At 42.8% G+C, this 24,635-nt stretch overlaps 1 protein-coding gene across 1 annotated transcript in view; it reads left to right on the top strand.

Annotated features, from left to right (window-relative positions):
- SEMA4B (semaphorin 4B) overlaps positions 1–24,635 on the top strand; it is a 273,822-nt gene that overhangs the window by 7,532 nt on the left and 241,655 nt on the right. The gene's annotated exons all lie outside the window — the stretch shown is intronic.

The following is a 24,635-nucleotide window of genomic DNA, read 5'->3' as shown; positions in this document are numbered from 1 at the left end:
CATACCGACCCACTTCAAAACTTTTGCAGATGTTAAACTCTACTTTAGGGATTAAATAAATCCAGGTTTGGAAATATTCCTGCTAAATATGAAATGTTCTGCAAAATATATCAATATCTATAAGTGCAATTGAATAATGGTGTGCTCTTCCCCTTTTGACGATGTAGACCGAGTTTTAAGATCTGTGTCACATTTGTTTTAGTTTAATGTGTGCTCTTTAATTCTATTAAATGTGGGTAGACATTCCCAGAAATAGTCTAAAGGTGCGTACACGTGGGATGTTTTTTTATCGTTAACGACAAGTCGTTCAAAAAAATCGTTCAGTATTTACCCCAAAACGATGAACGAAATCTACAAATACGCGCTTCCATTTGTAGTTTTCGTTTTTCATCCGAACTTCCTGTCCAACCTGACGATATTGTTAGGTTGGACATGTTCGGGGATGAGGGAGGGAGCCCGGCACTGAACAAAATCGTTCTTGATTTCGTTCAGTGTGTGTGCTCAGTGTCGTTAACGACACTGAGCACACCTCTGCCGGGGACACACGGGACGATGTTCGTTCAGCTTTGAGGTACCTTTAGAGTGCACTTCTATTGTTCTGTGACAGGGGGAGGTGTATCAAAGCTTGGCGAGAGATAAAGTGGAGAGAGAGTACTAACTAGTCAGCTTCTAACTCATTTTCAAACACAGCCTGTAAAGTGACAGAAGCCGATTGGTTGGTACTTTATCTCTAGTTTTGATGCATCTCCTCCCACATTGAGAACATAAAAAATTTTCAATGTCTGTGTATATGAGCCATGATGCAGGTCATAGGGTCACGGATAGGAGCAATGAAGTATACATCTTGCATGCAATTGTATAACATCTGTTTTCCTATTTTGGATTTAGTTCCGCTTTAGATGTATATTAGTGTACATGGACTAGTCTATAAAGAACTGATGTATTTACACAATGTAGTATTAAAAAGAGAAGCCCAGGAATTTATTTTTGATATTGTTGGCCCCTTATTCCAAGAACCATTCGGAATGTAATTTATACAAAATTTTCTAATTTTAAACTGCGATCATTACTAAATATAGTACTCATTTGGGCGGGATGTACTACGTACCGCAGCAACGAACCGGTACATCCCGCCTCTCTTTGGGTACATAGCGCGGTTGATTACCACAGTATGTAATAGAATATCGCAAAGGAAAGCTCTCCCGATTATACTGTCCTATGCGATGTCTCCGGAGAGAGGGGCTTCCGGATTTAACACCCTGAAGTCCCTCTGCATGCGCAAAAGGGCGTGGGTGGTGATGGAGGGGATCCCTCTCAGGGAAGGCATCCCGATAAGAAGCCCATAAGCTTCTATTGGGTAACGCCACCTGAAGATTGTGTTACCCATCGGGACGAAGCAATGTGTTCTGGTTCTTTGTACATATGAGGAATGCCGTAAACCCCCCAAAAAACTGCATTTTCCGTGGTATTACAGCATTTTCCGTTTTTGTACATACTAACCAGTGACTTACAGTACAATACAATACAGGATGAGGACAAGGATAATACATTAGCGACCATAATACCCAGATAAGCAACAGAGCAAAGCAGCCAAGTTAGGTGCCCTAGTGGGGAGTAAGAAGTAGATGAAAGTAAAGTAAGAAGAAGCACAAGAAATAGTGGCAATATGCAAGGGGAGTGGGCCCAGATGTCACTGATCACATTGCGATGCCCCCAATATTGCCACTTTGACCTACAGTACCGTCTGGGCTCTCCCAGAGGAGAAGTCCATAAAGTAGGCTAGTCAGATATATATACCAAGGCATCATAAAGGCACGTTCTTATTATAGACTCTTATATTGAAAGCAGTTGTGATCCCTATAATTAGCGTGAAGGTGGTAGGTGTAATTTACAGCATGTCCTCCAGCAAAAGACAGGAGATCTGGAGAAAGATATTCACTACAGCAGATTCAAAGCAGGAAGTTTTCCAGACAGGAGTATTCCCTTTGACAAACCTGGTGCTCTTTCATTCTTTTTTTTTTTTTTTTAATTAAAATAACTATGTTTTAGAAATACCTATTCATCTTCCTATATTTTGGTTGAAAGGACTTTGCCTCATAACCATTAAAGAATGAAATTCTAAGCAGTTATCAAACATCTGGACCTTTAGAAGGATGAGTGTGACTATGCTTTACTTTTTGGCTCCTGCCGTAAATGTCACAGGCCAGGGGCAGGAGCCTCCGTTCTGCAGAAGAAATCATCTTGAAGTGTGAGGTATTAGATTGTTTTCCTCACAAAGCCAGACACACAAATTGTTTCCCCAGATGCTCCTTGGCCGTATGCATGAAATATGTAGAGTTCAGTGCTGCACTAAAACACATGATGTAGAAAATGAGAAATGCAGATAACACAATTACATAATATCATTAGACTCATATCCTCATGTGCTGTATAGAGGACATAAAGAGGTGTATTTTAATGAAAAACAAAATGTAATATTGTGGCATGGAGGCATTAGCTAGATGTATTATAAATCTATTATGTGTTCTTCCCTGGTTACGATCTACTTAATATTGACCAGGGACAACTCACACAGCAATAAGCTGAAATCATAACCTATGGGTTACTAAGGTCAGTTTAATTATCTAACACCAACTAACAAAGTGATTATGAACCCTAGATTAATATAATTATTTTGAAGAATTTCCCAGTGTATGTGTTAATCTTATTAACAGTTATATACTGTAGTAATGGTAGATTATTTTTTTGACCATCATTAATTTTCTGTAGAGTTTCTGAATAATTAGTGAACTACCTATTTGTGCAAAGCTATAATTCAAGGCGTATGCTAGTTGGACATAAATGCTGGTGCAGCTTTTATTGGCCATAACTTGTTGTTTTGTCTAGTGTGCGTTTGCATTTTTTTGCTATGTGTATTTTTTTTTTTCCCTGGGAAATTACACTTGCCACACACTATGATAAGGGGGGTTGGACGGGGTTGTAGAGGTGAGTAGACGCGACCAAAGTACAGTAAGTCGAAATGCACCTAACATGGCCACCTACAACACTCAAAAGCAACTGTTTGGAGGGACATGACTTGCAGGTACTCAAACCCTGGTGCAAGTTGTCAGCTTACATTGATGATGACCTCTGGTCACATCTGATTAACCAATCACATCTAAGACCCACCAAATTATGCAAAGGTAGTAAAACTGCAACATACTTGCTGAAATTAAATATCTCTTTTCCGGGAGAATCCCAGAGAGGAGATGCAGCTGACAGTTTTGGGGGCGTGGCTTTCTACATTATTAGGCCCCACCCCGTAACGGTAAAATACAGTGATTCGTGGGTCCATGGGGAGGGGGCGGGACCAAATGATGCAATTCGTGTAATTTTAGTTCCGACCCTTTCCTATGGACCCAAGATTCTTTGTATTATCTCCCCATCTTGCAGACTTCAGTAGGAAGTGGGCGAGATGCGAAAGATCTGCCTACTCTTAAGGGGGTGAGAGGGAGAACCTGAAAAATCTGGAGCCTCCTGCAACTTCAGGGAGAGTAGGCAAGTATGAACTGCAGCGGCTGTGATCTCTTAACATAGCAGGAAGAATACAATATATACGTAGCAGTCATAAACAGCCTATGACTCACCATCAGACATGTACAAGCCATGGCCAAAAGTTTTGAGAATGACACAAGTATTGGTTTTCCCAAAGTTTGCTGCTTCAGTGTTTTTAGACCTATTTGTCAGATATTACTATGTTATACTGAAGTAAAATGACAAGCATTTCATAAGTGTCAAAGGCTTTTATTGACAATTACGTTAAGTCTATGCAAAGAGTAAATATTTGCAGTGTTGACCCTTCTTTTTCAAGACCTCTGCAATTCGCCCTGGCATGCTGTCAATCAAATTCTGGGCCACATACTGAATGACGGCCGCCCATTCTTGCCTAATCAATGCTAGTTTGTCAGAAATTGTGGGTTTTTGTTTGTCCACACGCCTCTTGAGGATTGACCACAAGTTCTCAATGGGATTAAGGTATGGGGAGTTTCCTGGCCATGGACCCAAAATGTCAATGTTTTCTTCCCCGAGCCACTTAGTTATCACTTTTGCCTTATGACAAGGTGCTTCATCATGCTGTAAAAGGCATTGTATGTCACCAAACTGTTCTTGGATGGTTGGGAGAAGTTGCTCTTGGAGGATGTTTTGGTACCATTATTTATTCATGGCTGTGTTCTTAGGCAAAATTGTGAGTGAGCCCACTCCCTTACCTGAGAAGCAACCCCACACATGAATGGTCTCAGGATGCTTTACTGTTGGCATGACACAGGAATGAATGGTAATCATTTGGGAAGACAGCCGTTATTACCTGAACATAAACACCTGAAATCACTTATCATATAAAAGGGAAATAACTGATTAAAATGTTTGGTGAATGCACAGTAGGAGGGGAACAGGTTTGGTAACAATGTTTTTTTTCTCCTATAGTGTATATCTCTTATAAACAGCCAGCATAGATTTTATAAAAATATTTAATATTATTTGTCATATTATTTACACATTTAAACATTTAATTTGTGATGTAGGCCCAGAGTCGGACTAGCCTGTTGGGTAATTAGGAAGATCCCAGCATTCCCCACCACAGTTTTGCTATTTGACCGTGCTAAAACTGTTGCAAGGCATGCTGGGATGTGTAGTTCAACATCAGCTGGAGGACCGCTTATTGCCCACCCCTGCTCTAATGTATATCAATGGCTTTATCATTAGTAAATTGAGACCTGACTTAATCTACAACTACTGGGCAGATAAAGTGCGTGATGTACTAAACTGAATAATGCTGTAAAACCCTTTACCGAATTTTCCATATGTACTAAGCGCATTCCGGTGCTTCGTCTCGGTGGGTAACGCCATCTTCAGATGGTGTTAATCAATAGAAGCCTATGGGATTCTTAACGGGATGCCCTCTGAGAGGGATTCCTCCCAGCTCCCCCCGAGGCGGCGTGCGTCCTCCTGCACATGTGCACAAGGACTCCAGAGGGACTTCTGGGTGTTAAACCCGGAAGTCTCTTTATCCGAGGCTATCGCAATGGACAGCTCTTATCTGGAGCGCTGTCCTTTGCGATTTTAATTTAATCTCTAAGTACATATCGGGGTAATTAACCCCCGGTATGTACCTGATAAGAGGCAGATTGTACCACTTCGCAGATGCGATGCTTAGTATATCCCACCCAAAGTGTGAGGACTCCCCTAAAGGTTTTATATCACTCATAACTTTTGATAAGAATTTACGGTTGATGTTAAAGTTTCCTATATTTTATATTAGCAATATTCTTATAAAGGGATACAGATTATAACCATTATGCTAAGTGCACAGGTTATTATTAGAAGGAAAGTTACACAATTAGTATTATTTGACTAAAAGGAATAGCATAATATTGATTAGACTAAAGGTGGCACAGATTATTATTATTATTATTATTATTATTATTATTATTATTATTATTATTATTCTACTTTAGCAGCCACAGATCACTCTTATTATACTAAAGCCGGCACAGATACAATTTGCCAGATTACAGAAAGCACAGTACTGTTTCTGCAAGTCTGACGCTATAGTATGGATTTTTTATGTGTTAGTAATACAGTGGACTATAAAACAAAAGAACAAAGGGCCTGATTCAGAGCTGAACGCTCGCTCTGAATCAGTGCCGTCCTATTTAAATGGGGAGCGGCCTTATGGACTGTGGGTTACCATCGGGCTTGCGACGAGATCCTTGCGGTAGGGTCTCGCTGCCGCAAGCCTAGGAGTGATTTTGGCTCTATCAGAGCCAAAGTCACTCCCACTGACATCATTACTGATGTCAGTGGGGCCGGACTCAGACGGTAGGCGTTCCCATGGGAACGCCTCCGTCTGGCCGCCACGCCCCCGGCACGCCCACCAAGGGGGGCGTGCTGTCAGTCACCATCGACAGCACGCCCCCTTTGGTGCGAGACCCCGAGCGACGTATTTCTCGTTTGAGAACCTGTGTTTTAGAATGTACTTATAATATTATTGGTTTTAACATATATATGACCAAGCTATACACTGCTACAAGCGCTTCTATCCGGCTATAAACATTATATATTAGCCAGTTGCACTAACTAAAATATTCGAAAGCTGCTTAAACATGATTTGTGAGCGCAAGATTATCCAGACTACATATTAGAACATACTTGCCTACATCATTTTTTTATTTTTTATTTTCTCCCCGGGAGAGGCCCGGGGAGGAGATGCAGATGGGGGTGCGGGGCCTGACGTGTCGCGTCATTAAGCCCTGCCCCTCATAGTATATTGCTGCGATTAGCCCATATTTAAATAGGTGGCAGGGCCAAATTAAGTGATTATTGTGGAATCGCGCCATTAAGCCCCGCCCACTACTCTGAGTCCCCCGATCGCAGTGGAAATTCTCCCCATTCTGCCCACTTCACTAAGAAGTGGGCAGTAATGCGGGAGAAGCGCCTATTCTACCAAGGGTGTGTGGGTGAGGGGGGGTTTACCCGAAAAATCGGGAGCCTCCTCCGACTTCCGGGAGAGTAGGCATGTATGCATTTGCAATGATGCAATGTCGTCAACGATTTCCCATGAACTCCCGGGAAATTATCTAGTGCATACACCCTGTGCAATCTAACATACGACCAAACGATATATATTGTGCGTCGTTTGGTGGTTAGATCATTAACTATATACTGTAACCATATTACATAGTCGTTTGGTAGGGCGTACACACTGCACAATCTGAGGGGAATCGTTAACGAGATTGACAGATCTTCCTGCATGTACAAAAGATCTAAAAATGCGACAAAGACGCAGCGGGAGCGCGCATAGTGCATAAAAACTGGACGATTTTAACGATTTGTCGTTCTGAAGCGTCGGAATCGGCCAAATCGTTCAAAATATCGTCTAGTGTTTAGGGGCCTTTAGGTTCATATATTCCCGCGATATGAAACTTAAATTATCTGATCTAGAACCTGATTAATAAATATGCCCCTTTGTAAGAATCTGTTGTGCTATATTAATAGCTGCAAACAAATATGTGTATTAACTACCAAAACATGTATAAAGAAGCCAGGATGTGATGTGTCTGCAGGCAAGGTACAACTTATTATAGCAATATTGTTTCTGAAAATCTTCAGCAAGATACAGTATATAGCAGCCTTTTCTGTTCACTTCTGGAAATGCTTGTACACACAAAATGCTGGTTAAAGCACAGACAAAAACTTGTGCTTTGTCCTCAATTTAGCAGAGCCTTTGAACTACGCTTATTAATGTGCCTCAAATTTCCCTTGCAGCGTAGGTACAACATGCCTAATGAGCATTCCCATAGACTCCATTCTATGTGACCATGTGCTAGCAATTTTTAACACCTATTCAAGGTTCAGTGTGTAAGATACGTTCTCTGACTGTGCAGAGCTCTGTATTGGAATGTTGGGATTACAGGGTCCGCTTCAGTTATTTTCAGCTCTGACACACCAAACTCTATTTTGGAGATCCAACTGTAGGGAGTGACCCCTATTGCTTAAATTCAGCTGGGCACCTGCTGGTAAGTGTCCAGAACAAGTGGTCATGATTAAGACTATTCAGGAATTCATGCTGACCCTCAGCATTCTCTACATTGTATATGTGTGCTATGACACTTACTATGGTTCTTTATGTGTACTAACGTTCTATGCCAGCAGTTCTCAACTGGTGGTACAATTAGCAAGGCTAGGTGTAACTAGAGTTTGAATACCACTTACACATCCTTGGGACCCCTACCAACTGTTTCCAATCTGAGAGCCAACCTGTTGGACCTCCTCTGTTGATTGGCTGAGAGCCGCATGGCTGTCAATCAATAGCCGCTTACCCAAGCGCGGCCTCTGATTGGCTGGCGGCCCGGCAAATGACAGAAACCACATATATCTCTACATGTCCGAGGGTTCCGCGCAAATCGTTTTTTTTATTTTGCCAAGTCCCAGGGAGTCTACTAGACAAGTGGACTGAGCTATGCAAGGAGGTAGGTGAGTATTGGATTTTTGTTTTAGGAAACGCTTATTAATTCTACTACAGCAGTGGTTCTCAAACTCGGTCCTCAGGACACACACACAGGTCACGTTTTCCAGGTCACCCAGCAAGTGCACAGGTGTATTCATTACCCACTGACACATTTTAAAAGATTCACAGGTGGAGCTGAGTATTTAACTTGTGATTCTGTGAGGAGACATGGAAAACATGCACTGTTTGGGGACCTGAGGACCGAGTTTGAGAACCTGTGTACTAGAGAAGTGGAGCGATCAGCTGGCAGAAGGTAAGTATATGTGAGTGTGTTTAGTGTGTAATAAAATTATACTTTCTACGGTGTGTGTGTGTGTACTGTGTTTTATATATATATATATATATATATACACACATACAGAGGGGGTACGGGTGTCTGCTGGCACTTGTAGATCCACAAGTGCCAAAGGACAGGCATGCTGGCACCTGTAGTCCCACTGTAAAAAACAATAGTATCTTTTATTCACAATATTACCTCTGCACCCAACAGCCAAGGGTGCAGGGAAGGGCCCCAGGCTTCAGCCTAAGTCTCAGGTACTCTGAAGAGGGGGGACCCCACCTCTCCTGGGATCCCCAGCTTGGGCTGACTAGCTTGGGGTGTTAGTGCTTTTGGCTGGGGTGAGTCCGGTGCTGGTTTTAAAAATAGGGGGAACCCAACACCATCCCCCCCCCCCATTTTTAAAAACAGGACCGACTCAGGGAGCCCAGTGCTGGTTCATAAAATATGGGGGAACCCTACACGTTTTTTTCCACTGTATTTTTAGAAACAGGACTGGCTTAGGAGCCTTGGGCTGGTTATGCTTTGGGGGAAGGGCCCCATGTATTTTTTTTTTTTTTTTAACCCTTTATTTTTCTAATTACAGCCAAAAACATACACGGATCACACTGATCTGTGTATGTTTCTGCAAGATACACTGCTCAGTAGGGGGTCTATTCCAAACTTCTATTTTTGAACCGTGTTTGCAGTTATTACACCTGTGATTATAATCACGATTCTTGGTGTGTTGTATTCCTGTCTATGGAAAGTACTGCAGTGTTCAGATAATGGTGTATTCATGTCTACTTGTATTTATGGGTGCATTTTAACTTCGGAATCGGCCGTGTTCACCTCTAAAAAGACAGAAAATATACCCGTTTTTTTCCTTAGTAAATTCCAGTGTTTGAAAATTACTCCTGTGATTGTAATCTCGGACAAACACGGAGCTTAGTAAATTTACCCTGAGAGTCTTTTTTTTTAAGGTATGTGATACTGGTGTGCTGGAATCCCTTTTATACCCTAAATTTCTTTGTCATTGGTTACTGACAGGAAGTGGTACAAACATATCTGTGTACACGGGCAAATCACACACTACACCGACAGCCCAGCCAATCGCCCTGCACCTCCCGGCAGCCTCACCAATCGGAGACCAGTTGGGCGTTGTCGCTGCCAATCAGAGGGGGTGATCTGTGTGTCCCTAATTGCAATGCGATCACTGTGCATGTGCAATGCGGCTTAGATGCATGCACGATGGCAAACAATCGCTCCATATGCGTGCGTAATCGACATCGCGTCCATCTCTGAATTGGCTCCTATATGCAAAATCAGATGCATAGTTGAGGAAAAATATAAAAATTGAGGAAAAAGTACACCAAACGGGAATTGTCCAGGCGAATTGTCTTTGGTTACCCAACTATAAAAAATTATGTTTATGTAGCGCTTTTCTCCAGAAGGACTCGGAGAACTTTAACATTTGCAGGAACTAAACCATATAACAAACGAGGGGATTCCAGTCAAAAGATAGTAAAAAAGTCAACAATGTCTAGACAGACAACAGATGTTAGACAGGTAATAGGTAGACAGGGACAGAAGGTCGCACAAGTTTTTGACAGGGTCAAAAGGTCGACTCAAACATGTTCAACACATTTGGGGGAGGTTAGGGTTAGGCACTAGAAGGGACTGCTAGGGTTAGGCACTAGAAGGGACTGTTAGGGTTAGGCACTAGAAGGGACTGTTAGGGTTAGGCACTAGAAGGGACTGCTAGGGTTAGGCACTAGAAGGGAGGGTTAGGGTTAGGCACTAGAAGGGAGGGTTAGGGTTAGGCACTAGAAGGGAGGGTTAGAGTTAGGCACTAGAAGGGAGGGTTAGAGTTAGGCACTAGAAGGGAGGGTTAGGGTTAGGCACTAGAAGGGAGGGTTAGAGTTAGGCACTAGAAGGGACTGTTAGGGTTAGGCACTAGAAGTTAGGGTTAGGCACTAGAAGGGAGGGTTATGGTTAGGAACCAAGTGGAGGGTTAGGGTTAGAAAACGAAAAACAAAAAAAAAGGTGTTGACCGTTGTGTGTTGACTGTTTGATCCTGGCAACCCTTTGCACATGTCGACATTTTCTGTGTTTAGCTTTTTTTTGTCCAAAATGTAAGCTGTATGACAGGTGGAAACGCTATGTAAAATGATCTTATTATTTTTGTTACTTCAAACATAGGCTAGTACTCTCTCAATTCATACAGGAGCCACAGCGTGTGTTGAGACAGCTGCTTTGTCTTGTTTTGTTATATTTTATATTATGTGTATTGTATGTGTGCCAGTTTCATATATTTCCCTTATATTCATCTTCCGGCTAACGGATCAGCATGTTGCAGCACTTAAAATGGAAAAAAATACTTTTACACCATGCGTGCACAGTTAAACTAGACATTATGGTGGAAACTAGCAATAACATCAGTAGGATGTTATCTCCATGGAGTAATACTCTTTCCCAGACAGCCACATATCACCTGCCCACACTCTTACCCAGACAGCCACATATTACCTGCCCACACTCTTACCCAGACAGCCACATATCACCTGCCTACACTCTTACCCAGACAGCCACATATCACTTGCTTGGCTAGTTCTTATAAATCAAATTGAAATGAATAAATATTAACAAATAAATCAAGGTGAAAGATTTTAATCACAGTGGTAAATCATTTATGCCAGAGGTTCCTAAACTTTCTTGGTACAAGACGCCCTAATGGGGCAACTCGATTACAGGTGATATGTTGATACTGAATGTCACGTCGCCTCCATCCACCACCATAACATGGCATACGACCATCGTTTGTAGGCTATTTGATAGTTTAGCTATTGATGGTTTACTCTTGCACAAAATAGCAAAATTAAGGGGGAGATGTACAAAGCCGCAGAGAGAGATAAAGTACCAACCAACCAATCAGCTCCTGTCATTTTACAGACTGTGCTTGAAAAATGACAGGAGCTGATTGGTTGGTACTTTAGCTCTCTCCACTTTATCGCTCTCCAAGGCTTAGTAGATCTACCCATGTATATGAATGTTCAAATAAGCACTGCCACTGAATTATGTGACAGAAAATTAGACAAAACATCGATAAAAATAAAACAAAACAAAACATTGGAATAGGGGCAAGTGATGGCGGCAATCAAATTGAAAAAACAGCAAAATTGGGGACAAAAAAAGTGGTTGAGATTTGATTTGGGACCAAACCAACTGGCCCTGGCAACCCTGCCAGCCCGCTATGCCACCTTAATTGCAGAGGTGCAGTTTGAGAATCATTAATTTATGTTATTGCTGTGGAGTAATATGGACAAATAAGGACAGTAGAATGCTAATGTCTGAGTGAAAGACCACTGAAGAATAAATCTGTTATATCGCCTATGGGTGTTGTCTCTCTTTTTTTTTTTTTTTTTTCAAACATCCAAAGCTGGAGTTATGATGTTTCTGGCTAGAACAGTGTTTTGTTTTATTTTATTTTTTTATTCGCCTTGTTTGTTTTAGATTAATAAGATCCTGGAGGATATTCTATGTGGGTTTTAAGTGCTTGGACACATTCTTGTAAATGAAAAGTAAGTGAGAAAACAGCCAATTATTCACGGTCAATAAAGTTCAAGGAAAGTAATGTAATTCTGCGTGTGGGCTGATCCAAAAATAAAATATCATTCAGTTAATGGTGTGATGATCCAGCTACTAAAGGCTTATCATTCCTGCCAGTGGCGGAGATCTTCTGCAATGCAATAGGAGTAAAAGACATTTGGGGCATTGGTACATGGCTATTAAGGCTGTTAGTCTCATCCTGTCTGCCATATATTGAACTATAAGAAATAAACATTGCACAAATCATGCAAAACTGGCTTCAACGTTATCTTATTTCTGCTTAACTCATGTTATTTATTGATGCAGAAATATATGTGGGAAAAATATTTATCACAATTTTTCAAGGGTTTCTCTAGACCAGCGGTGTCAAACTTGCAGCCCTCCAGCTGCAGTGAAACTATACATCCCAGTAAGCACTGCCACAGTTTTGCTGGGATATGCAGTTCCACAGCAGCTGGAGGCCTGCAGGTTTGACACCCCTGCTCTAGACAGAACTGAGCACCTATTTGTGCACTTGAGTTTTCTTGTGCCCACACATCTTACCCCGTCTTCTGGGTGCAATATATTTGCCCAATAGAAACTGCAGGCCTAATAAGATGTAACACTACATTCTGTACAGGGACAGCTGTTGCGCAATGTCAGATTTGCTTTTTCGCTACCAAGAGTTCTTTAAAGGCGTTTTGCGTCCTATACCTAGGATTTATATAATGTAATTTGTTTCTCCTTTTGTAGAACTTTATAAAATGCCTTCAGTCCATACAAAGAGATATATATGCAAATATCTGTTTTACCTCTTTACTTGGATGTTCAGTTTATACATCATTCTGGTGATCACATAAATCATCACATACCTGATATTAATTATAATATGTAAACTTTTTTTTTTTTCTTAACAGCCAATTGTTTCTTTTGACCGTGTTTTACCTAGGAGAACTATGAATGGGGGACTTTACAGATTGGAGAGGGCGAGGGCCGGTACTGACTGAAACCTAGCCGAGCAGCTCACCCTCCCGGCGCACTGCTCAGCCAGTATACTGGGAGATGTGGGAGTGTGGCAAGGCCACTCCCCCATGCCGAGAGGCAACGCCTCCTTTGCGCGCACACTGACATTAATGCCAGGGCTGATCTGGAGCACCAGTCTATCCCTGAAGAGAGCTTTATATTATTGATGGGGGGGAGGTTAAAAGCCACATTCTTCCCTCTATAGCACAATGGGGTAGATGTATGATAGTGGCACTTAACGTGCCGCTATAATGCTTCCCGCTTCGCCTCTTTACTGAGGCGCAGCAGGAAGCACTACCGATGAAATGTAAGAACATCTCATCGGCTAGAGAGGGGGAGCGTTAACTCCCCCCTCCGGCGCTACCCGCTAGAGACAGCAGTGCATCAGCCTAGTGCTGATGCGCTGTGTATCTGTCCCGTCCGGCTCCACTGAGCATGCGCGGGATCTCGCAAGTGTCGCGAGATCCCCGCGTGCAACCTGGAGCAGGCAGCAGCCGCAGCAGGGACAGCGCTGTCCCTGCTGTGGGGATAGGCTAGCGCCAAGGTGTAGCTGTCGATAACGATAACAACAGCTACTGCCGGACGAACGGTCATGTGGTATGACCGTTCGAACATGGCCCTACCACTCGGCACTGCTATCTTGTAGATAGCGGTGCCGGTAATGACAGGGGAGCATAGCGCACCAGTCATTTACCTGCCAGACCCCCAATCATACATCGGGGAGAAGCGGCATCAGCGCACATAACGTGCGCTGATACCGCTTCTAGGCTTCGTACATCTCCCCCAATGTGCTTTTATACAGTACTGTCGTACACATTCTAGACACTCCCCTCTTACCTCTCTGTGTGTCTATGAACACCCAATCTTGTGTTCCCAATTGTAAAGTGCAGTGAACTATGCTGGCACTATTTAAATAAAATAATAATTGTCCAGTATTGGGAATGAATATACCCTCCCATTGCACCTGTATATGGGTGCCTCCACTTGAACCAGTGCCCTATGTAATACACTGGTGTGGCCTCCCCACTCCAATCAATTTGTCAAAAGAAGAAATTAGGATCTCGGGAGGGATGCAAATATGCAGTTGCAGTGCCTGCGTCTTATTTATAACTTTAGAAATAATTAAAGATAATGGTCCTTTTATCAGAAGTGAGGACTCATTATTATTTTTTTGTTTTGTTTTTATGCTTGAACAGCACACCTATCTCAGTCATGGTGTTAATGTTTGTCTATCATAAATACCAGACTCTCCAACATGACCCATTCCATTAGGTACACAATGCTCTGCTCCTGGACTTCCCTCTTAATTTGATTGCTGCCACCTGTGGGGAAACACCTGTCCCATCTATTAACTAGTTAAACACAGGTGACGGCAATCATACATTAGGTGGGAAGTGCAGGAGCAGTGTTTTGTACCTAATGGAACGGGTCATGTTGGAGGGTAGGAAATACATTTACACAATAATTGTCATAATGTCTTTTATTAAGTTGTTATTTATATTGCAGTTGCTGTATTATTTTTAATGTGTTGGGTTTTTTTTGTCAGATTTGTGATCCAAGCAAACATAGAATTTGACGGCAGATAAGGACCACTTGGCCCATCTAGTCTGCCACATTTTTAAACATATTGTTACCTCAACACTTATTGATCCTTCTTCTGAAGGATATCCTTATGTCTATCCCATGCTCTACTGTCTTAGCCTCTACCACCTCTGATGGGAGGCTATTCCACTTGTCCACTACCCTTTCTTTGAAGTAATTTTTCCTTATATTTCCCCTGAACCTACCACCCTCCAGTTTTAGAACATATCCTCTTGTTCTAATACTTCAATTTCTTTTTGAAGAATGTCTCATTCCTTTACCTTGTTAAAATCCTTTATATATTTGAACATTTCTATCATGTCCCCCCTTTCCCTTCTCTGCTCCAAACTATACATATTTACATCTTTTAGTCTTTCCTGGTATGTTTTGTGGTGTAGACCTTGCACCATTTTAGTTGCCCTTCTTTGTACAGTCTCTAATGTATTAATATCATTTTGGAGATATGGCTTCCAGAACTGAGCACAGTACTTGACATGAGGACGTACTAATGACCTATACAGTGGTATTATCACTTCTTTCTTTCTGCTACTCTCCCTATGCAACCAAGCATCTGACTTGCCTTCCTCATTGCTTTGTTACAATGTTTGCTTGCCTTTAAGTCACCTGAAATATTGACTCCTAGATCACTTTCCTCTTCAGTAGTTTCCAGTATAGTGCCATTAATACTATATTTAGCCTTTGGATTTTTGAGACCCAAGTGGACGATCTTGCATTTTTTGGCATTAAACTGTAGTTGCCACGTTCTTGACCATTCCTCTAGTCTACCTAGATCATCAATCATTTGTTTTACCCCTCTTGGTGTGCCTATCCTGTTTCATACCTTTGTATCATCTGCAAAAATGCATAGTTTCCCTTCAATACCATTTGCAATGTCACAAATAAAGATATTAAAAAGCTCTGGTCCAAGTATAGATCCCTGAGGTACTCCACTGGTAACATTTCCCTCTTGAGACTACACTCCATTTACTAAAACTATGTTTCATATCCTGCAGCCATGATCTTATCCATTCAACTATCTTTGCATCCAATCCCATGCTTTCCAGTTTATTTAACAGTCTGCGATATTAAACTGATCCTCCCATCTGTAGTACACACAGACCAAACAGGATTTATCATGGGAAGGCATTCGGTAACCAATATCCGTAGAGTCATATCTGTTATGCAAGGATTGCAACTCCATGGGAACCCGGGGACACCTTTACTACTATCCCTAGACGCCGAAAAGGCTTTCGCTTTACTAACATGGGATTATCTTTTCGAATCCCTACGGCGCTTTGGGTTCCCAGAGGACTTCTCAAAACTAATTTCTGCTATTTACACTAACCCAACAATCCAAATAACCTGCAACAGTTACCTTTCCCAGCCTTTTGCGATAGGCAGGGGGACGAGGCAGGGTTGCCTGTTGTCCCCCTTACTGTTCGCACTGGCATTGGAACCTCTCGCTGTCACTTTGAGAAAAGATAGACTATTTTCTGGGATTAAAATAGGTGCAGTGGAATCCAAGATAGCTCTGTTTGCGGATGACATGATGCTGTTTGTCTCCCATCCAGAGATATCTTTACCCTCAACATTGGACAACATAATACGCTTTGGATCCTTCTCGGGCTATAGAGTTAATTTTCACAAATCAGAACTGCTATATTTGGGAACCAATTACTCATCTATCTTGCCCCCAATTTGCTCGAGCACAAAATACTTTAAAATATTGGGAGTATATATCCCTGTACCCTTCCCTTATCACTAATGGGCCGAGTAGCGGTCCTGAAAAGTATAATATTCCCAAAAATTGGCTACCTGATCCAAATGCTTTCTATTGCCCTCACACGAAGCTATATTAATATTTTCTCAAAAGTATCCTCTAAATTTCTGTGCCGCGGCGGGAAACCCAGATTAGCATTAGCTAAACTTCAATGTACCAAAGAGAAGGGTGGACTGGGAGTCCCGGATTTAACAGCCTTCTCAGAAGCTGTATTTTATAGATATGTGTTAGATTGGTGTCTTGGACGTAGTACCTACACTGATCTACTTCTAGAAACTGAACTATTTTCTCCCTTTACTCCAAGCGCCCTTTTGCACACCCCAAAATCCGCACTCCCCAATCAAATATTGGGTAACGTGATTTTTCGAGACACCTATAAAGCATGGCTGGCCATTAATCGGAGGCTTAGCTGACACTCAGGCTCTTAAAAATACAACACTCTGTAGGGCAACCCTATGTTTAGTCCTAGCCTAGAAAATAACCATTTCCTTATCTTGAACACTAAAGGCCTTGCAAAAATAAAGGATGTTTTTGACCCAGGGAGTACCCTCCTTACATTCCAGAGTCTTAAAGAAAAATTAAATTGACCTAATTCACAATTTTTTATGTACCTCCAAGTCAGGCATTTTGTTCAACATATGCCTCCAGCTATGGAGGACCCAAATGCGAAAGATGTATTAGACTCCATATTTACTTTTATAATGTAAAATAATTACAAAATCAGGTATCTGACAGCGGATTTCAACTCATCCAAAACAAACACACTATGGCACAAATGTGCAAAGAGCTGGGCAATAAACATCCCCACATTAAATTCTCCTGAAATTCTTCTACGACACTATGAGGAAACCATGAAAATTTTACACTCAGCACGTCTACAGGAAGTCCATGTAAATATCTTACACAGGGCATACATTTCACAAAGTAGCAGAGCTCATATGGTGTTAGAAGAGACAGGGCACTGTAAAATGCAAAGCTTCTGGCATAATAAATGGGAATGTGGCCGCATACGCAAGTTCTCGGAAAAACTTATGATTTTTATAAACAACTTGTTTTCATTACTTTTCATAAAAGACCCTTTAACTTTCATTCTAGCAAATTTTAACAATTGGGATGTAACACCACATAATAAAAAAAGAGTAATACCGCTACTCATGACAATAGTGATGATTGCTAAGAAAGCGATTCTAATAAATTGGACGATAAAGAAGGGTGTAGACTGCTTCCAGAAAAAATTGGGATTCTATATATCACATTTGGATAACACCACACAAACCCATATTAATAAAATTAAGGAAACCACGACTTGGTATTCACACCAACTGCTGAATTAGTTCACACATTGTAACTACCGCACAATTCTTCTCGATGTGATTGATGCATATTTGACCTTGTTTCTACATTGCAATATTAAGCCCCACTACTATAGATGGCCTAGGTTCAGAGTTACCTAGACTTACTTGTACTCCCCCCCCCCATGTCTTCCCCCCCCCTTCCTATCTCTCTTTTGTGATTATTGACTAATTATTTTAGTTCAGTTTTTATTTTTTCTATTTAGCACTATTTACTTAAATGGCTCATGTTGATTCCATTCAGTAGTATATCAGAATTCTGAAAGTGGAAGGAGTTAATTTCTGGAAAATCCTAAAATGATTATAATAATTCTGTGAATCTCTCTCCACCCCACCTTTACTACACTTTCATATTACACTTCTATTCATTCTAGAGTTCTGGATAATTATTTAAATTCCAAATGATCTTTATTCCCAATGTGATTGCCGTTATTCTGTCAGTCATTTTGCTTCATTGTGTTTGTGCTGACACCTTGTTTGGTGTTCTTTGTAATTTTCTATCTGTTAAAAAACTAAAATAAAGAGATATTTGGAAAAAAAAACCAGTCTGCGATGTGGAATAGTGTCAAAAGCCTCTCTAAAGTCTAGATAAACTATATCTATGGCCCCCCCGTTTATCTATTTGCTTAGTCACCCAGTCAAAAAAGTCAATATTTGTTTGACATGATCTCCCCCCAGTAAATTCATGCTGTTTGGGGTCCTGCAAACTGCTGGATTTTAGATAATCTACAACTTTCTTTTAAGAGTGTTTCCATCAATTTCCCTACTACTGATGTAAGGCTCACTGGTCGGTAGTTGCTTGCCTCTTCCTTGCTTCCACTTTTGTGCAGTGGGACAACATTTGCTCTTTTCCAGTCCTCTGGAATTACTCCAGTAGCTAGTGACTGGTTGAATATTCTGTTAATGGTGTTACCAGCACCCCTTTAAGCTCTTTTAGTATCATTGGATGTATCCAATCTGGCCCCATTGATTTATCCACTTTCAGTTTTGAGAGTTCTGATAGGATCTTCTCCTCTGTAAATGTGCTTGTTCCTACCTCATTTTTCTGATTACACCTCCAACTTAACTGTGGCCCCTTTCCCTCTCTCTCAGTAGTGAATACTGAACACAAATTGTCTCCCTCAACAAGACTCCCTCTTTCTGTCTTTAGTCTTTTTATTCCACCTTTTTGTTTTTCTCCTGTCGCTTATATATTTAAAAAAAAGTTTTGCCCCCTTTACCCACTGACTGTGCCATTTTCTCCTCAGCTTTTGCCTTTGCACATCTGATTACTTTCTTAGCCTCCTTCTGCTTTACATGATACTCCTCTTAGTCTTCATTATTTTGCGTCTGCTTGTATTTCCTAAAGGCCATCTTTTTTGCTTTCACAATACTTGCTACCTCTTTCCCAAACCACACTGGCTTCCTTTTCCTAGTGGTTTTCCTAACCCTTTTGATACAAAGGTTTGTTGCCTTTAAAATTGCACTTTTTACATGTTCCCACCTCTCCTGCAGATTATATTTATTGGAAAGGATTTTGTGGTAACTAAATGGACAAATGATTAGCTTCATAAAAAACAGATTAAGTCCAGTGTGTTTCTTGGCAGAGTGATATCATGGAAACTATACAGGCAGCGCAGGATAAACAAGAATGTGTCATTGCAATGAAAATGAAATGTCACTAAATTACATCTTAATTTTATGGATAATTGCTGAGCCTCTCTGGAATTTATCTAATCCAGAATTAAAATGTTTACATGTAACCACTTCATTGCTGGCACACAACTCTCTTTCTGCCTCTGTCAGGTAAATAATATATACAAATTTGAGGATATAGATGTAGTCTGTCATTCTTTGGATCATATTGGTTATATTGTAATATAAGCTAACTAAGACAAGGATTGTATTTTACAGTGTGCACATAGGGTGTGCACCTGCAAATCCCTTTGGCTTCCCTACCTAAAGTATCTCTACCCCCCACTTTTGGCGAATACCCAGGGAAGAGGCAGCTTCTGTTTGAATCCAAGATGGTTGATGTGAAACTGCTGCATCCAAATAGAACAGTTTCACATCGGCCATCTTTGACTGAAAATGAGGCTACCTCTACTCTGGGAGCCAAGAACAGCATTGACTGCCATCTGGGCCAAGTTTATAGTGTATGCTGTTGTGGAGGAGGGTTTGGTAGGGTGGGTACTGTAGGTTTGGGAAGTAGTGTAAGAGACTTCGTGGGTACACACTGGGCAATATTACTGAGCGACTGCACGATTACGACATCGTAATCGTGCAATCGCTCAGTAATCGTGCAGAAATCGTGCACTTTTATGTCGGAAACGACCAGCGATGCGCACTCCCGCTGGTCGTTTCCGACATTGTCCATCGCCTGAACATGCAGCACAATCTGACGACCTCGTCAGGTTGCTGCATGTTGGGGAATGGGGGAGAGAGCCCAGCGCTGAACGATATCGTTAATGATATCGTTCAGCGGCTGTGCTCAATGTCATGAACGACATTGAGCACAGCCTGCCGGGGACACACACTACACGATATCGCTCAGGGAGCATATCGTGTAGTGTGTACGCACCTTATGTCCTGGGGGTGGGTGGTTAGTGTCTGTGTCAAGAGAAGGCAGTTAGTGTACTGTATGTCATACCTCCCAACATTTCAAAACCACAAGGAGGGACAGGTCGCGTGGCTTATGTAAAAGGGGTGGAGCCTATGGAAAAATGGGGTGGAACCTCGCGGCTTCCCCGTTTTTGTCACTTTGGGGGTGTGCTCAGTACTCTCCGAGATGCTGGGCAGCCCCCAGGCAGTCCGTACACATGAGAACAGATGCCGTGCGCATGCAGAGCAGCTGTTTGTGCTCTCCCCAACTCCCCCCCACTGCAGGACACTGCGGCCCACGGGTGGGACAGCGGGATAGTCCAAGAGAAATGGGACTGTCCCACTGGATGCAGGACAGTTGGGAGGTATGTGTATGTGTCCCAGGTGGGTTATAGTCTATGTCCGGGTGGGTGAACACACGTTGCGCACGCCTGTGAGTTTACAGCTAGAACACTACCATTAGATTTATTATAGGAAATGTGAGTATTATTTAAAGCAAGCTTGCCTTATGTGAAATAACTACTGAAGATCTTTTTAAAAAAAAGATCCAGGTAAATGTGATAATAGAAATACTAAAAATGCCACACACAAGGGCTCATATTGAGTCTGGACCTCCAATTGTCATAGACCTGCATATGCACAGTGTATGTACTCACATGTGCAGGTCTCCCTCTGCAAAATCTTTTGCAGTTCCCCCAAGTCGCAGTCTGATAGGCTGCGGCCATTTTGGGGCGGGGAGTGGACGGGGCCGGCCTCCTTTCCTAGAAACGGGTTAATCAGATTGCCGATGGTATTGCAGAAGATCCCATGCTGCGTTTTAGGACGCAGCACTTGGAACTGTGATGCAGTCAGGAGATGTCTATATACACCAGAGGCCTCCTGCTGCATTTGCATAAGAGTTGTACGGTATTACACAGGCGCTTCCCTTCAGCTGTGCAGTAGCGTACAACTCTAAATCGCAAGCGTGAAATGTGCACTGAAAAAAGGCGCAGACTGTTAGGCTTGTAGAGCTGCCTGTATTGTAAGATGCATCCAGCTCTGATATCGATAGTAATGTATGTGCTTGGCTTATGCCAGGAGGTGGGGCTTCATAATGATAGTAGTAAATGCTATAATTACAGTACACAATATCGTCTCCCTAAGCCTGGATAGTGTTATTAGTAAATGATAGTCGCATTTACTGTGTAAAAGAAAATCAAAGCTAGCAGCAAATACAAAAATTAAAGTATCAATATAAATATCCGTTGCCTTTCCCTTTAAAAGATAAAATGGTAATCTGCTCTCTTGCTGCAGACTGATTGCATATATATCCGTGTACTGTAAGTAGATTTCAGCAGCCATATTAGTAATAGTATCAGTGGAAGGGATTTCGACACATGTAGCCAATGCAGGGCCGAAACTAGGATTTTTGTCACCTGGGACAAGACCATAATTTGGCACCCCCACAAAAAAAATACAACATAGACACATTATGCCACAGTAATGCCCCTTACACATTATGCCACAGTAATGCCCCTTACACATTATGCCACAGTATGGCTCCTTACACATTATGCCACATTATGGGCCTCTATTACATTAAGCCACAGTAAGGCCCCATCTCCCCTTCTCTTACCTGCCAGGGCCGTGCGGTGGGTGAGCTTGGGGTGGGACGGGGCTGCCACACGCTGGGGAACTGTCAGTACTGCCGTCATTGTAATGTGGGGCCGCTCGCGAACCAATTGGAGCTCACAGACCGGCAGCCTCTGCTGATTGGCTGCCGGTCTGCGAGCACTGATTGGCTTGCGACTGAAACCACATTAGACTGACTGTGTCTCTGTGCCTCTCAAGGCCGGGATACGGCTCCAAAACCACAAGAGCAGCAACCTAGTCTCCCGGCAGCCTCTCCACAGCACCCCCTCAAGTCCGGCACCCGAGTCACGTGCCCTCTTAGACCCCCCCTAGTTGCGGCCCTGGCCAATGACATGCCAACACTGACTGTCATCATCAGTTTACATTTTGCACCAGGGGCTGAGCACCCGCAAGTTATCTGCTTGTCTTGTGGTTAGCATGAGACGTATGGGCGTAACTCATACTTGCCAGCTCTCCCTGATTGTCACGGAGACTCCCTAAAATAGTAGCAATCTCCCTGTCTCCCTGAAGAGCCTAACAATCTCCCTGATTGCACCTTACCCACATTGTGAAGCTGTATATTTATATATATATATATATATATATATATATATATAAAAATATTTTATTTTTAAAAAGACAGATATATACATTCAAATTGGATCATCAGAATCATTTCTATGCATTGGTTATAAGGCGCAATGATCCCTATGGCTACATGCATTTTCTGAGAAGTATCAGTATAGCTCCGTACACATTGAGCGATCAGACAATGACCAGATATCGTTGTCTGATCGTCCTTCATGTGCTGGATGTTCGATATTGAACATCCAGCACAATCACCAAACCCCAAACAATTATAACGACCCGCGAACGACGGTTGCGGTTCCCTATAGTAACCAGGCTAACATCGACCAGGTTGGCCTGCATGCACAGGCGATGGTCGATTTCGACCATCCGTGCCCATGCATAAACCATCGTTTGGTCATTGGTAGGGCCCAAAAACAGGATGTTATGATCAGTAACGATATATCGATATCGTTACCGTTCTTATCGTCCTGTAAAATCTGACCGTGTGTACGCACCATATGTTTTCATGAACAAATAGATCTTACTAACTGCTTTAGGGCTCATTTACTTTTAATTGAAAGTCAGTTTCATCGCACACCTCTCAGATGGAGCAGTACACGGCCACTTTAAAGCCACGCTCATAGGTGGTGCTTTCACAATCTCCCTGAAATGCTTTTTCAAAAGTAGACAAGTATGGCGTAACTGCAAGGGGTGCTGCTGCTATGGGGCCCATCTTCCTTGTCAAAGGTACATGTGTCACATACATTTTTCACCATTGGGTGGTACATAGGGGCCCTTACAAACTTTTGCTATGGGGCCTTCAAATACCTGATGAGACGTTTTCTCCTGGACGAGTTAAGCGTTTATGTTAGGGATGTGCGCCGGACCATTTTTGCCGGATTTGGATTTGGTTCTAATTCGTCGTCCGGCTTTGGATTTGGATTTGGATTTGCCAAACTGCGGTGACTGGCTTTGGAATTGGATTTTTTTTACAAAAATTGACAAAAAAAGCTAAAATCACATAAATTGGTCTTTTTTTTCTTCCTAGAGTATTATTAACCTCAATAACATTAATTTCCAGTCAATTTAGACCATATCACAGCTTATAATATTGTTTTCAACATTATTGGCCAAAGGTTGCAGTGAGCTGACTGGTTACTAAGCGACAAAGCAGCGGCACAACGACACAGACACCACAGTATAAAGCACATCTATGACACATTGCCACACAGCAGTGGCAGAAATGAAAAGTAGTGCACCCACCCAGTGGGGTACGGCCAGCAGAGTCACAGTACTTGTTTACAAAGTAGGCTACGGCCCTAGGAGTCACAGTGCACAATCTTATTCGCAGTACACCGCACATAGGGCCTGATTCACATTACACCATAAAGTAGTGTCTCTTATTTATGTTACGACACACAGTAGTGCCCCTTTTACACAATGCCCACAGTAGTGACCCTTTTACACAATGCCCACAGTAGCGGTGTCCCTTACACAATGTCCCCCAGCAGTGGTGCCCCCTATGCAGTCCCCTTAGTAGTAGGGTCCACTATAAAGTGCCCCCAGTAGTATGCCTCCCATTAGCAGGCCCCCCCAGTAGTATGCCCCCCATTAGCATGCCACCCAGTAGTATGCCACCCATTAGCAGGGCCCCCCCAGTAGTATGCCCCCCATTAGCATGCCACCCAGTAGTATGCCCCCCCAGTAGTATGGCCCCCCCAGTAGTAGGCTGCCCCAGTAGCAGGCCCCCCCCAGTAGTAGGCTGCCCCAGTAGTAGCCCCCCCTGTAGTATGGGCCCCCCTGTAGTATGGCCCCCCCTGTAGTAGGCTGCCCCAGTAGCAGGCCCCCCCCAGTAGTAGTAAACCCCCCCAGTAGCAGGCCCCTCAGTAGTATGGCCCCCCCAGTAGCAGACCCCCCCCAGTAGTATAGCCCCCCCCAGTAGCAGGCCCCTCTGTAGTATGGCCCCCCCAGTAGTATAGCCCCCCCCAGTAGCAGACCCCCCCCAGTAGTATGGCCCCCCCGCAACCCCAGTAGCAGACCCCCCCCCCAGTAGCGCCCCCGGCCCTTGCACAAATTAAAAAATAAAAACTTACCTGTATCCCCGCTCCCGCGCCGTCCGCTCTGTCACACGCTGAGGAGGGAGCCGGAAGATGGAGCTCATGTGTGAGCTCCAGCCAGCTCCCTCCGTGCAGCAGCCAATGAGAGTCTGTGTGACTCTCATTGGCTGCTGTAACAAACACACAGCTG

Source organism: Taudactylus pleione, unplaced genomic scaffold (genome assembly GCF_031769625.1).
Source record: "Taudactylus pleione unplaced genomic scaffold, aTauple2 ptg000129l, whole genome shotgun sequence".
Classification (NCBI taxonomy): Eukaryota; Metazoa; Chordata; class Amphibia; order Anura; family Myobatrachidae; genus Taudactylus; species Taudactylus pleione.
Note: the sequence above shows the minus strand (reverse complement) of the source record. Positions and strands in the feature narration are given on the sequence as shown.